The sequence below is a fragment of the Mustela lutreola genome, chromosome 4 (assembly GCF_030435805.1).
Source record: "Mustela lutreola isolate mMusLut2 chromosome 4, mMusLut2.pri, whole genome shotgun sequence".
NCBI classification, from domain to species: domain Eukaryota; kingdom Metazoa; phylum Chordata; class Mammalia; order Carnivora; family Mustelidae; genus Mustela; species Mustela lutreola.
In genome coordinates this window covers 77,549,009-77,562,143 of record NC_081293.1, presented here as the reverse complement: position 1 = coordinate 77,562,143, position 13,135 = coordinate 77,549,009, and the positions used below count along the sequence as shown (strand labels likewise).

The window sequence follows — 13,135 nt, the reverse complement described above, 5'->3', positions numbered from 1 at the left end:
AGACAACGGCATGAGTAGGTATGAGTCTAACCCAAAGGAAGAACACAGAATGGTCCTATGGAAGCCCCGGAACCAGCGTCAGTGAGGCCCATTTGTATTAAAAAAAAAAAAAAAAAAAAAAAAGGCCAGCACTCTGATCTTTGACCTTTTTTTTTAAGCACTTTTCTGAAAATACAGTGCTTCTAATTAACTTAAAAATCGAGGAAGAAAATTGCAGTTCCACCTCTGGATGGGAGGAAGCCCTCAGGCCGCACCCCAGCTTGTCTGTGCTGCAGGCGAGCATGCAGCCTGGATCTGCCCCACGCGAAGTCACTGAGCTGCCCTGCCTGGTCAGCAGCAAGCAACATGGAGTGAGGAGTTGTCCCCCATCAGATGACCAGACCCCAGGGAGCGACGGGGGGACCCCATGGTGGACAAGTTTTGTGATGGTGGGGCCAGGAAAGTATGGTTTTCCTCCCCCTTGCAATACAGGACTATGATCTCCTTTTCCTGGTTTCTAAGATTCCAAATTTAAAAATCCTTTTATAACCTCTTCTCTGCATTGCAAGTGGTGGAGAGAGAATAGAGCCAAGGTGGCGGGCTGCTGTCTACCAGTTAGTGGGTAGAAGAAGGGAACGTATTTTCATGATGATAAAGTACGTATCCCTAAGTCAGTTTCCCAAACAGGATGCCTCTTTCAAACAATACTTGCATTTCAAAGTAATGATGTCTATTTTCCAATTTTTACTTATAAATAAAACTTATTTATTCTATGTTGTACTTTCTATTTGATGGTGTTTTGGAATCTAGGAGATATGGAAGGATGAGGCTTTATCTGGCCTCAATAAAGTAAACATTTATTGTTGGGGTTGAATGGGAAAAATAAGAAAATAATGTCTGTGAATGTGATCCTTGATATAAAAAGGATGATCAGAGGAGGAGGAGGGGAAGGAAGGAAGGCTGAAGGTTTTACCCAGAAGAAGAGGTAGGGGAGAACATGAGGCACCCCCCTAAAGCTGCTGGTCTCCCCATTTTGGAGGACAGATCACTGTTAGGACACGCAGTTGTGCAAAGTCACCCCTTAGCTGGAACCCATTTATGATCTGTGCGGACATATTTAAAAGGAGAGTTGTTAGCCATCCAGAGAGGGAAGGATCTTGAAACTTGGGAAATTAAAAGTCAGCAGCAAGGACGAGAGACAAAGAGGAGAGAGCTGGAGAGGCCCCATGATTAGCAGAAGGGACTGTGGAGCCTGTTGGAGGAGGGGAGTTGGAAGCGAGGAAGAGAGGTTCTGCATGCCCTGCAGGATAGTTTCTGTCTGGGACAGCATGTGTGAGCACCCGATCATCTCCTGGCTGCTCTGTCCACAGTCACATCGGGCTCAGGAAACAGCTCAGAGACCCAACACCAAAAAAGGGAACAAGCAGTGTGAAAGGTACAGAGGTACCCACCACAGAGACATGCTTTATTTGGCAGCCGTTGCTAAGCAAAGTGAACCGTCAAGCCACGGAGGCCACCGAAAGGGTCTTGGCTCCCTTGGTAAACCCTGCCTGCCCAGCCGTTGCAAATCAGGTGGGAAAGAGGCACTGTGGGAGAAGTAATTAGACACAAAACTTTAAGAGGCTGGCAGAGAAAATCTTTCACAAAGCAGAAGACAGAGATAGCATCCGTACTGCTGAGGAAGTGCTGAGCTGCACGTCACAGGCTGGTCAGGGTCAGGGTTAGTGTTAGGGTCAGGGTCAGGGTCAGGGTTAGGGTTAGGATCAGGGTCAGGGTCGGGGTCAGGGTCAGGGTCAGGGTTGGGGATTACAGAGACAGAAGGAAATCTCACCTTTCCGTGCAGCCAAGCCAGGATGTGCATGATCTCAGGGTAAGCGACAAGCTGCTCTCAAGGACAAGGACTGGAAAGTGCCATTTGTTACACTCAGCTCATCTTCAGCACTCCTGGCCCTCGGGAGCCACCTGTGTTTGCTAGTTGCCTTTATCCAGGGGAAAAAGAAACTTCTCATTTCTTAACAATAAGAGATCATTCGTAGACTTTAGGCCAAGCAATTGGGTTAGTCTCCTACCCTCCCACTGAGACTGGGAGGTGGGACCTCACCTTTCTCGATGATTACATTTTAGAGACAGCTCCTGGGTCCCCAAGAAGAGTGTCTTGGGTTGTAAAGTGGTCAGAAGCTTGTGCAGGCTGTACAAGGATTTCCACTCATCTGAAAAGAAAAGAGCAAGGACTGATAATTACAAGGTTCCTAAAGGAAACGTCCTCACAAAAGAGAAGAAGAACATTCTTTTACCCTCCTTCCCACCTGGGACAGTTAAAAAAAAAAACCACATTTTAAAATAATTGGTATTTGCCCTACAGCACCCGAGCATCTGAGGTTTTACTTCAAGAACAGAAAATTTCTAGGCCTTAGAAGCCCCAAGAGTGCTCTGTTTGCCCATAGGGGATTCTGTTCATTTTTAAGTTTGCCATCAAAATTTAAATATCACACAGGGGCCTGAGAAATCCAGACTTCCTGCATCTCAGAGAACTCAGAGCATTTTGTGGCAGTCAGCTGGACCAAAAATTAAAATATTAAAATGCCATCCCAGTGTTGTTTCAAAGTGGATTTATTTACTGTTAGTGAGCTACATGCTAGGCTAAAATCTACATTGCACAGCACCGGGGCTGAGGACATTTCTGGATACAATAAAAATGATCATTTGTTGAGCACCTGTCGTATACCGTGCTGTTGTAATCATCTCCTCTTCACCCCCTTGGTGAGGGAGGTATTCCCATCGTAGGGTGGCAGGGATGGCCACACACACGGCCTGGACAGACATGATGGGCAGCATTCAGCTCCCACAGGTTGGGCAGGGGAGGTCAGTGCACATACTGGGAAGGGCACACACGGGGCATGCCCTTGGAACCCAAGAGAGCCAGCAGGTTCCTGGAGGCAGCTTTTTTTTTTTTTTTAAGATTTTATTTATTTATTTGACAGAGAGAGATTACAAGTAGGCAGAGAGGCAGACAGAGAGAGAAGAAGGGAAGCAGGCTCCCCGCTGAGCAGAGAGTCTGATGCGGGACTTGATCCCAGGACCCTGAGATCATGACCTGAGCCGAGGGCAGCGGCTTAACCCACTGAGCCACCCAGGTGCCCCCTGGAGGCAGCTTTATGGTGACAAGAGGGTGGGGCACCCCAGATCCCACAGGAGACTGATCCTGCAGCCTGTCAGTGAGTTGGAACCTGCTACTCAGGCCAGAGCAGCCACATCGCCTGGTCTGCCAAATGAGGAGGACTGTTTGCCAAGGGGCACCTCACCCATGGGTGCAGAGGGGAGCTGGAAGTCAGGCTGTCCAAGGTTCTGCCTGCTTCCTGTGTCACTCAATAATATTAACTTGGACCTGTGGCCACCCTTGCATATAGACTATGTCAGTGCTCATAGCCCCTTTGTGAAGTAGTCCTTCCCCCATGCCCATCTTACAGAAGGGGAAGATGAGCTGTGGCCCGGGAAGAGATTCAACCACAGTGACAGACCCCTACAAGTAACAGGAATGAGCTGAGCTCCAAGCACCAGGGCTCCAACTCCTACCCAGAGAAACGGATAAGATCTTACTAAAATACTTGTCTCTATTATTTAATTTTACCATTTTACCTTGATGTAGTTAAGCCGTGAACCAAAATGTACTGTAGGATTTCATTTCACTGAACCAAAGTGAAATGAAAATTTTCCAGTGTCTTGGGCCATAAACCAGTTCAACCCTTAAAGATGCTATAAATAAAAATAAATAGATAAACATCAGAAAACCATCTAAACATTAGAACACCATCTTCGCCTCTTGAAGTTAATATATTTCCAGAGTAAGGTGCTTCGATTCCAAAAATTGTTTTTACTTCTTTTGAGCCTTGATGGCTAAATGATGATGCCAAGCACTGATCGATGGATGGTTCATGGAATAATTACTCCAGAATGCCGGTACATCCCAAGAGCAACTGTCAGAAAATGTGGAGAAAGACTTTCAAGTGGGTAATAAATATTATTGAGTGTCATCTCTAACACATTTCCGGTTACCTCTCTGAATGAACTACTTTATAATGCTGCAAGTTGTAGCATTTTTATAGCAATGCAAGTCTTTCTATCCTCAGAAATGCAAATGTCTCCCTAGAAATACAATTGGGAATTGTCATACAGACACTGAGCTTTGCCTATTTCATACATTTATTTTATCATTCCTGATTGTAAGGACCTATTTAGCCAGAGCGACTCCATCTTGGTTTAAAGCCATTTTGTTGTTTGTGCAGTAAAACTTAAACTGACCCTTCCCCCATCCCCCCAGAGAAACTTACTTAGAAGCAAGTCTGGGAAACCAGTAAAATATGGTCAGCTAGTTCCTAACAACAGAGCCCAGAGTACAAGGCCAGGTTGGCCAGTTCCTTATAACAGAGCCCAGAATACAAGGATGAGTCGGGCCAGGTGGAGACATCCAATCAATAAGAAATACACATATTTTTTCCCTAACCACCAAAGAATGTAAACCCCGCTGTTTGGGCACCAGCCTTAAACACCAGTTCTGACCAGAGTAATGGGTTAGTTCAAACAGCTACGATAGGGTAAAATGTAATTCAATTGGCCACCTGTGTGTGACCTAACATGACTACAATCTCATTGGCCACCTATGTGTGGCCATACTTTTGCTCTATAAAAGGTAGTCTGTAAGATGGGGAGGGGTCACCCTCTTCGGAGGCGGCCCTGGCTGGTCAGTCTGACTTCTAATGCTTAGCATAGAATAGAGCTTTGCATAACTTTCACCTTGTCTCAGTCTCATTCCCCTGACCAATCAGTTTAACTTCTAATATTTACCATAAAATAAAACTTTAAATAACTTTCACTTTGTCTGAGTCTCATTTCGTTTAATAACAGACCTAACACTGATACCTGTAAATGTGGCTGTGTGTGCTGAATTCTCCGTTTAACTACTTGTTACGTTCCCTTGTGGGATAAAACATCTTGAACACATGTTTATCTTTTTATTTACATGACAGTCATGATTTACCTCTTTTTTTTTTTTTAACAAAGTATCGCTTCAGACAACTGTCTATTACAATATTGCCTTTGATCTTTGAAATGACACCGTACGACTCTGGTATAGATGTAAACTTAAATTTGTGTGAAGAAGTGCTAACCTGCTGTGAATCAGAAAACGGATTCTCTTTGGTGCTTTGAACATGTCAAAACTCGTTCTGGTCCTTAAAACTGATATCTAAGAGTAAAAGTCAGTAAGGCACGTGGGAGGATGAACTTGGTTTTGGGATGGTGATAACAAGTGTCTCGTCAAGGCACAATAGTGTAGCACCTAAAATCAGAGTCATCACTCGTGTCCCAGTGTGAATTAGTTCAAAGCAGCTAACACAGGTACACTGGCCGCCTGCACGGTTGTCCCTCAAAAGAAACTGCTGGGGTCAGGTGTGCTCTGTTCCTCTCAATGCCCTGGGTGAGCACTGGGCTGGGCAGGTGCTCCCACAGCTGCTCTCTGTGTCTGTTTCGAGCTCACACAGTGTGTCCTTGGCTTTCCAGGGTCTGGCATATGTGGCCTTGACAAGTGGCCTGAAAGCCCCATTGGGTAAAGACAATTCAGTCACAGTGTTCTGGTTAATTTTCATTGTAATTTAATTTCAAACTTAGGGAAGAGTTTTGAGAGCAAGACAAAAAATTACTCTCTCCCCATATTGTTATTGCTAGTCTTTGTTTTCTGGATTCTAATGCTGCTTTTTCCCCACTTCCCTTACATTCTTCATTGCATGTTTCTAAGGAGCATAGACATTCTCTCGCCCAACACTGTATCATTAACAAAATCAGAGTATTTAACTTGATACGATACTATTAACTAATGCACTGTCCTGCAGACATTGGCAATTGTACCAACAGTGTCCTTCATAAGTATTTAAGTTTCCTGTCCAGCACCTGACGCATGATCACAAATTGTCATTATTTGTTTGCTCCTCTTTGATTCAGAAGAGCTCCTCTGCCTTCTTTTGCCGTTCTTGACCTTGACATTTGCAAAGATCACAGGCCATTCTGCAGAGTGTCTCATTGGGCGATGGTCAGATGGTCTCTCATGAGTGTCAAAATGTTATGGATTTTGGAAGTAACAGCAAAAGCCATGTGTCCTCCACAGTACGCTGTATCAGAAGGCACATTCTGCCCATCTGCTCTTATTTTGGTCACTGCCATAAGGGCAAATACATTTTATTGTGTTGTAAATACAGTGGAGAGAGTTTCTTTATTGGATACGAGAAGTGGTTATTGGACACCAAAAATGGCATTTGGTAAATCTGTAATATGCAAAAGAAGATCTCCATCCCCCTGCCCCTGAGTCATGTGGATACAGCTTCTGGCTTCTCGTGGAAGACATGGCAACTGGTAAACTCTAACAACCTCATGAGTGCACACACAGGAACACTGGCCAGGGTTAGGATACATAGAATGCCAAACTGAATGGTTCCCTGTGTCTGCGCTGAATAATGACAGAGAGTAAATGAGACGATTTTTCACTGTAATGAAAGACTTCACAAAGCTGACTTCTTTTTTCTCATTTTCCTTTTTTTTGTTTATTCCTTTTCCTGCCTTCCTGTCTTTCTTAGTCTTACATTCTATTTATAGTTATATCTTCAAACACTCTTAAAATACAATTATGAAATAAAAAATGTCACTTGCCGCAGATCTATCCAAATCCATTATGACTATAGATTGTTCTATAGTGGTCTTTAAAAACAATTCTAAAGTTTTGCTGATTTGCACTGCATTCACTCTGCAAAGACAAATAGCAGTTGTATTAATTTTGATTTAAGGTGTAATTTGTTCTGATTTAATCTGAGAAGCAATGAGTCTTCCATCGATATGTATCATGTAAGAGTGCAATTTCACCAAGAAAGCCCAGCACAGCAGCTTTCTTCATATTTATGAAATATTAATTAAAAGTAGTCAAATATATTTTGCTTCCAACAGTGTATAGAGAGAGAATTAGTTTTCCAATGTACCAATATAGAGCATGTTAAGTAGCTAGATAGTCATGAAATTTTATGCAAATAATGTTTAGGAGCTAACTCATGAGATATTATATATGACATGTCTAAAAGTGGATATAAATTACATTCAGCTTTCTGGTGGTATCTGGGGAATGAATTTCTGATTTAATTAGTTCTATAATCTCTATTTCAGAATTTATAAGTGTTGAAACTCATCCAATGGTTGCAGATAGCTTTTAGCTGATATAACTTTATCCAGTTAAGCACCCAACATTTTGAAAAGAATTTTAAACTAAATATTATATAACCACATGAGTCATCTCTAAACTTTGTGCTAATAGTCTTTAAAACACAACCATTTGAAGTTGTAAGAGGAAACATTTTCCTTGATGTTATGAAGCATAAGGCATTTCTCATTAATTTCATGTAAATCACATTCACTGTTATTTTTTAAAAAGTCATGATTCATGGGATACCATGTCTTACAAAGTGAAGAACATGTGGTTCAGCCTTTCTGATCCACACACCCTAAGAAAACGCTGTACTAGGGAAGACCAGCATTGCAGTGACCTTTCTCTTTGACAGTGTGAAGGAGCACAAATATGTCTAGTGAAGTTTAAACTGTCTCTGTCTCCTAACCACTGTTCTGCTACAAACACACCATAATATGTTTAGAGAAAAATCTCTAGAGGGAAAGTTTGAATATTTTTCTTTAGTAGATGGAGTTATATACAAGCCCGACTTGGCAGTGAATTTGTCAGATGTGATGGGAACTCAGTAGGAGTTGTCCGTCTCTCAGTGATGCCAACCTCTCATTTTGGAGGCATATTTCAGGCTAAGGAGTTGACCACCTTGTTGTTTTTCTGGCTGACATCACTCTCCCTTGGTCCCTCACCTTCCATTGGTTCCTGTGGTCATCTGCTGTGTGACGTTCTACCTGCCTTGGGATAAATGGGTCCAGTGGGAGGTGGGAATTGAGGTTAGCTGCCCTTGTCACCTGCCTCTTTCTAGATTTTTCCATCAAGCTGGTTAGCTGCTATAAGTCACTACATCATCTTAAGAGAGACAGAAAGAAAGAGAGAGAATCCTTGGCCCTGATGACAGCTGTTGTTGTGCTTTATTTATTATTATTATTATTATTATTATTATTGTTATTTTAATATCAGGAGTTGCCTAAAAAGATTTTCCAGGGAAAAGCTATCTATCTGGTCATACTAGGAAGGCAAAGGCAGACTGGGCAGCAGAGAGGCTGGTGTCATTGGCTTGGACCCAAGAAGCTTATCGCTATGTTAAGCTGTGTCACCTCAAGAGAAATGACTCCTGCTTCCTTCTCAGAGAAGCCAGCTCAGGAAGCAACCATGTCCGCCCAAGTAGGCACATGTGCTCCTGTTCACTAATGCCTTGCACAGATCCCTACAACATCTCCAATGCACCAGGAAGTATGGGGAAACCTGAGTGCATGGGGGCCTGGACACTACATGCCCTGTTGTCCCACAGACCTGCTTTCTCCTGAGGAGGTGGACACTGACAAGAGCAAATGCAGATGACAATGTAATCACAAGGGACCGGGGGGTCAGTTCCAGAAAGGTCAAAGCAGTTCACTCAGTTAGTGTGTCTGGGGTGTTCAGTCAAGGAGGGGATGAAGGGTGTGTGTGTGTGTGTGTGTGTGTGTGTGTCTGAGTGTGTGTGTGGGTGGGTGTAGGTGTGTGCTGTGTGATGTGGGTGTATGTCAAGGTGGGGAGGTGAGTGGGACTGAAGGTGGGACCAGAGGATAGGCTTGTGATTCAAATAGTGAGTATTTACTAAATTTGCCTGATACAGAGCTCCGATTTTTATTTTAAGCTAGTTTGTGACATGTGGGATGCAGGTTAGAGAATAAACATATCATTTCTTCTCTGTCATATGTTTTCCAATACAAATGATGCCAGTTGCTCTGGTGTTACTGCTGGTAGTTCTAATTATTCTGCATCTGGTTCAGGCAGATGCAGGAAACCTCTTTAATTAAGTGCATCCAAGGAAATTCAGCTCAGCAAAGTTATGACAAGTACAAGACAAGGGCCTCGCAGCTCCCCAGTTTGTCCACCAGCCTCGCCTCCTAGTGAACAAGGTCTGACCCTGACCTTGTGCTTATGGCTTGGACACACTAAGAGGGGATGGTTTGAATGGTTTTCCGACCTGTGTCTCCGAGCTCTTCTCCTGGAGGAACCCGCCAGCTGGGCTCTAGGGCTAAGACCCCCACCCCACCACGTCCCCACCCCAAACAGAGCAGGAGAGCCTACAAGTTCCTATTTCTCAGCCTCTTAGTTCAGCTTCTCTTCCAACCAGGTCCTTGTATTTACACATCTTGTCTCCAGGCATATAAAGACCATTAATTAGGCTATGCTCTTTTTATAACTTATCATGACTTAATTAAAAATGTTCCTTGCCTTTTTGTCTTCTTTTTCCCTGGGATGATGGGAATAGGGATTTTGTTTCCTGTGGCTGTCAGTATGTGACCTGTCACCCTTTGCTTGTGAACCCTGAAATGGTGTGAACCCCAGAAACCTAAAGGAAGATGTGAGCTCCCCATGCACCCACCCCCACCCTCCAATCCCTGGAAGTGAACCTCTGTCAGTTGGATGCCTCCAAAGCAGGAGGCTCACAGAGCACTTGGAATTCATGCTGGGGGCAGGGATAAGTCTGATCACTGTGGGGCTGTTCCCTGCCACACCCCTGCCTGTGGCATTGCACAGATAGGTTTCCTATAGAAGGGGGGGAACCCTACCTGAGCCCTAGACTTCTCATCCACCTGTGAGTTGTTTATACCTCCCAGTTAATTTCTACTGCCACTCTGGAGACTGTTTCCATGGCTGATAGTCAAGAAGCCCCATGTTTGCAGAATTTGTCCATGATGAGGGTGAGGTCATTGCCCCATCCGCATTGGACTCCACATTGGAGTCCGGACCTGCATCATACGAGGCAAACCCTGATTTTGCAGATTTGAAAATGTCTTGGCAAAGCCATGGAACTATGGAGCCTCAGGACCAGGAATCAGATATGGGTCTACCCACTTCAATTCAAGTCAAAAATATTAATTCAGGGGCCCCTGGGTGGTTGAGTCATTAAGGGTCCCCCTTCGGCTCAGGTCATGATCTCAGGGTCCTGGGGTCAAGCCCCGCATCAGGCTCTCTGCTCAGCATGAAGCCTGCTTCTCTGTCTGCCCCTCCCCCACTCACGTTTTCTCTCTCTGACAAAAAAATAAGTAAATAAAATCTTTTTTAAAAAAGAATATTAACTTAAATCATCTATTCTAGTTTTTTATGGGGAAGAAATATACGAGGTGTTGGAACTGTATAGGAAAAAGCTAGACAACTAGTGGAATCGAGTGCCCATGGAGATTTCATGCTTTCTCTGTCACATGTGACTTCTACCTGCAGTTACAAGAGTTCTCACCCCCCAACCCCACCCCAGACACAACGGCTCTGGAGTCGTCTTCCAACCATAACGGTAAGCATGGTTCTCATGTGCTCAACACATCACCATCTTGATTCTTCCAGCTCTTCCTACACTCTATGCCCTGGGGACAGCTAGTATCTGACTTTACAGACGAGCCCACCCAAGCCTCAGGGTCATGCATGGTCCATGGAAGAAGCAAGCAATGACCCACGTGTGTCTGATTCCTGATCCTCGATGTGGCCGCCTCCCCACAGGAAGGCCCAGTAATGATCTATTCACGCCATGCACAGCCACTGCAGTCATCCTCGGCCAATAGTTATAGAACAGTTGATTTACTTTTTGTTCCTTCCCACTCCGTGAAGCCAAAATTTCCCTTAGAAACCCTCCAAAGAAGGATGGATGAAGTCAGTGCACTGCTGTGCTCTCCGAGTTGTGGCTGTTTGTTGTTATTGAAAAATGGTTGCTTGATGTCACTCATTCACTCAAATATGCACAGACCACCTACTCTGTACCTGGCCCTGTTCTTGGTCCTGGGGATGATAAACCAGAAAGAAACAGTCCCCCCACATGGAACTTCCATTCTAGCCATGGAGTGAGGGCCAGACACTCTCAGTGTGGAAGGCGGAAGGAAGGGAAGGTGCACACTACGGACTGAACACTGCTTGGGACACTCGTGCAAAGTAAGAAATGTACACCGTAGATGCATACAGGGAAACACTGGAAAAAGTATACATATCTGCTACAGGTGACACATTATATGTCAATCCAAAAAAATGTCATGAGCCACCCAGTCAATGCTTAGACACAATTTCCATTCAATTCATAAACAAAATAAAGACAAAAAAATGAAGATAAACTTTGGGGGTAAAAATAAAGGTGTGAACGCTGACCCAAACCCATGAGCACAGAAGAGTAGAGACAGTCTGGGAGGAGAACAATTCAATTTTTCTTACAAAGGGAAGATAATGTCAGGACTCTATAGTTCAGTTACACTGGAATAATTTTCCTAGAAAGAGGAGGCAGTGAGGGATTCATATCTGCAAGGCTTCAAAATAGCTCTTTTTTTGTCTGCTTCTCAGGGAGTCGTGTATGAGTTGTCTCCAATTAGCAATAATCGTGCCTTGGATAAACCTCATTGGCTACGATATTGCCACTGCACAAAGCTTGAGTTGGCTCCAAATGCAGCTTAATTCCTTTCTTATTGTTTGTCCTGCTCTGTGAGCTGCATCATTTTTGCTTTCTTACAGTGCTTTGGGCTTTATATCTGTCGACAAGGCACAAAATGAGAGGACTGCACACACGTGGGCAGAACCTTTCCAACCTGCCTGGATACTCCCAGCTGCTCTACTGTTGCTGGTGGCCCTGGCCAGAGGAGCCTGGTGTTTGTTCTGTCCAGAAAGCGTGTGCACCAGATAAGGTTACTTTAATTAAACTTGAAATTAAGAACTGAAACAGACACTTAACACTAAGCCCAGCACGGATGAGCTCAAAGCTGTTACCTTGAGTAAAGGAGCCTCACACATAAATTCATCCTGGATGTCCCCATGCCTACAACGTTCTAGAACCAGCGAATAAGTTCAGGGCCCCGGCTGGTGCTGGGGAGGAGTGTGGGGTCAGGGATGTGGCAGCTGCTCATATCTGCTGGAGAAGAGCTGACAGGTGGTTTGCTGCCGTCTGTGGGTCCACACCCTGATGCTGGCAAGGCTGCCCCTCCCCCACTCTGCCCACAGCCCATGATCAGCTCAAGGCTCTAGTGCAGACCCATTGCTGCCCACTGGGAGCCTCCTACCAGAACAGCTTTGGCTTCTGGACTCCCCATCAGGCTGGCCAAAAATCCCCAGCACGACAATGCAATGAGACTCCCATGACTCCTATGCCTCTCGTAGGGTCAGAGGGCACCGTGGTCAGGTGGTGACTCCTCCCTTCTTACCCTCCCAGACCTTCACCCGGCAGGTCTCTTGTGTGTTTGGTCACATCCTGGTTCCTCTTCTCAGAAGCCCACACAGACACAGTGATGGAAGACAGAGCTAGATCTCTCATTAAAAGAAATATTGTGACCAGATGCTAAGACCTGGCTCATTTTAAATGCATGTGGAAGTCTGCAGGAAGAAGCAGGCGGACATTTGCAACTTTCTCTAAAAAGTATCCAAAAGGGGCTCCTGGGTGGCTCAGTTGTTAAGTATCTGCCTTCAGCTCAGGTCATGATCCCAGGGTCCTGGGATCAAGCCTCGCATCAGGCTCCCTGCTCAGCGGGGAGCCTGCTTCTCCTTCTCCCACTCCGCCCCTTGCTGTCTCTCTCTGTCAAATATATAAATAATTTTTTTAAGTACCTTAAAAACAGGTTCACTGATACATAGATAGACGAATGAATATAAGGGGTGCCTGGGTGGCTTGGTTGGTTGAGCAACTGCCTTCAGCTCAGGTCATGATCCCAGAGTTCAGGAATCAAGTCCCACATCGGGCTCCCCTCTCATGCTCTCTCTCACTCTCAGTCTCTCAAAAAAGAAAGAAAGAAAGAAAGAAAGAAAGAGAGAGAGAGAGAAAGAAAAAAAGAAAAGAAAAGAAAAGAAAATGTAAGGGTAAGAAAAAGCGAGGTTAGTGATGTTAATGGTGGAACCCAAGCAAAGGGTGATGGATTCTCTCAGGAGTGTTGGGAATGCTCGCATCGGAGGATGGGAGCCTCCCATGGGACACTATGATGCAGGGGAACATTT

The 13,135-nt window shown here is 44.7% G+C and overlaps 1 pseudogene; it reads right to left on the bottom strand.

Moving 5' to 3' along the window:
* Nucleotides 1-11,453: 11,453 nt before the first annotated feature.
* LOC131830876 (U4 spliceosomal RNA) lies at nt 11,454-11,586 on the bottom strand (annotated as a pseudogene).
* Between the last annotated feature and the right edge of the window lie 1,549 nt (nt 11,587-13,135).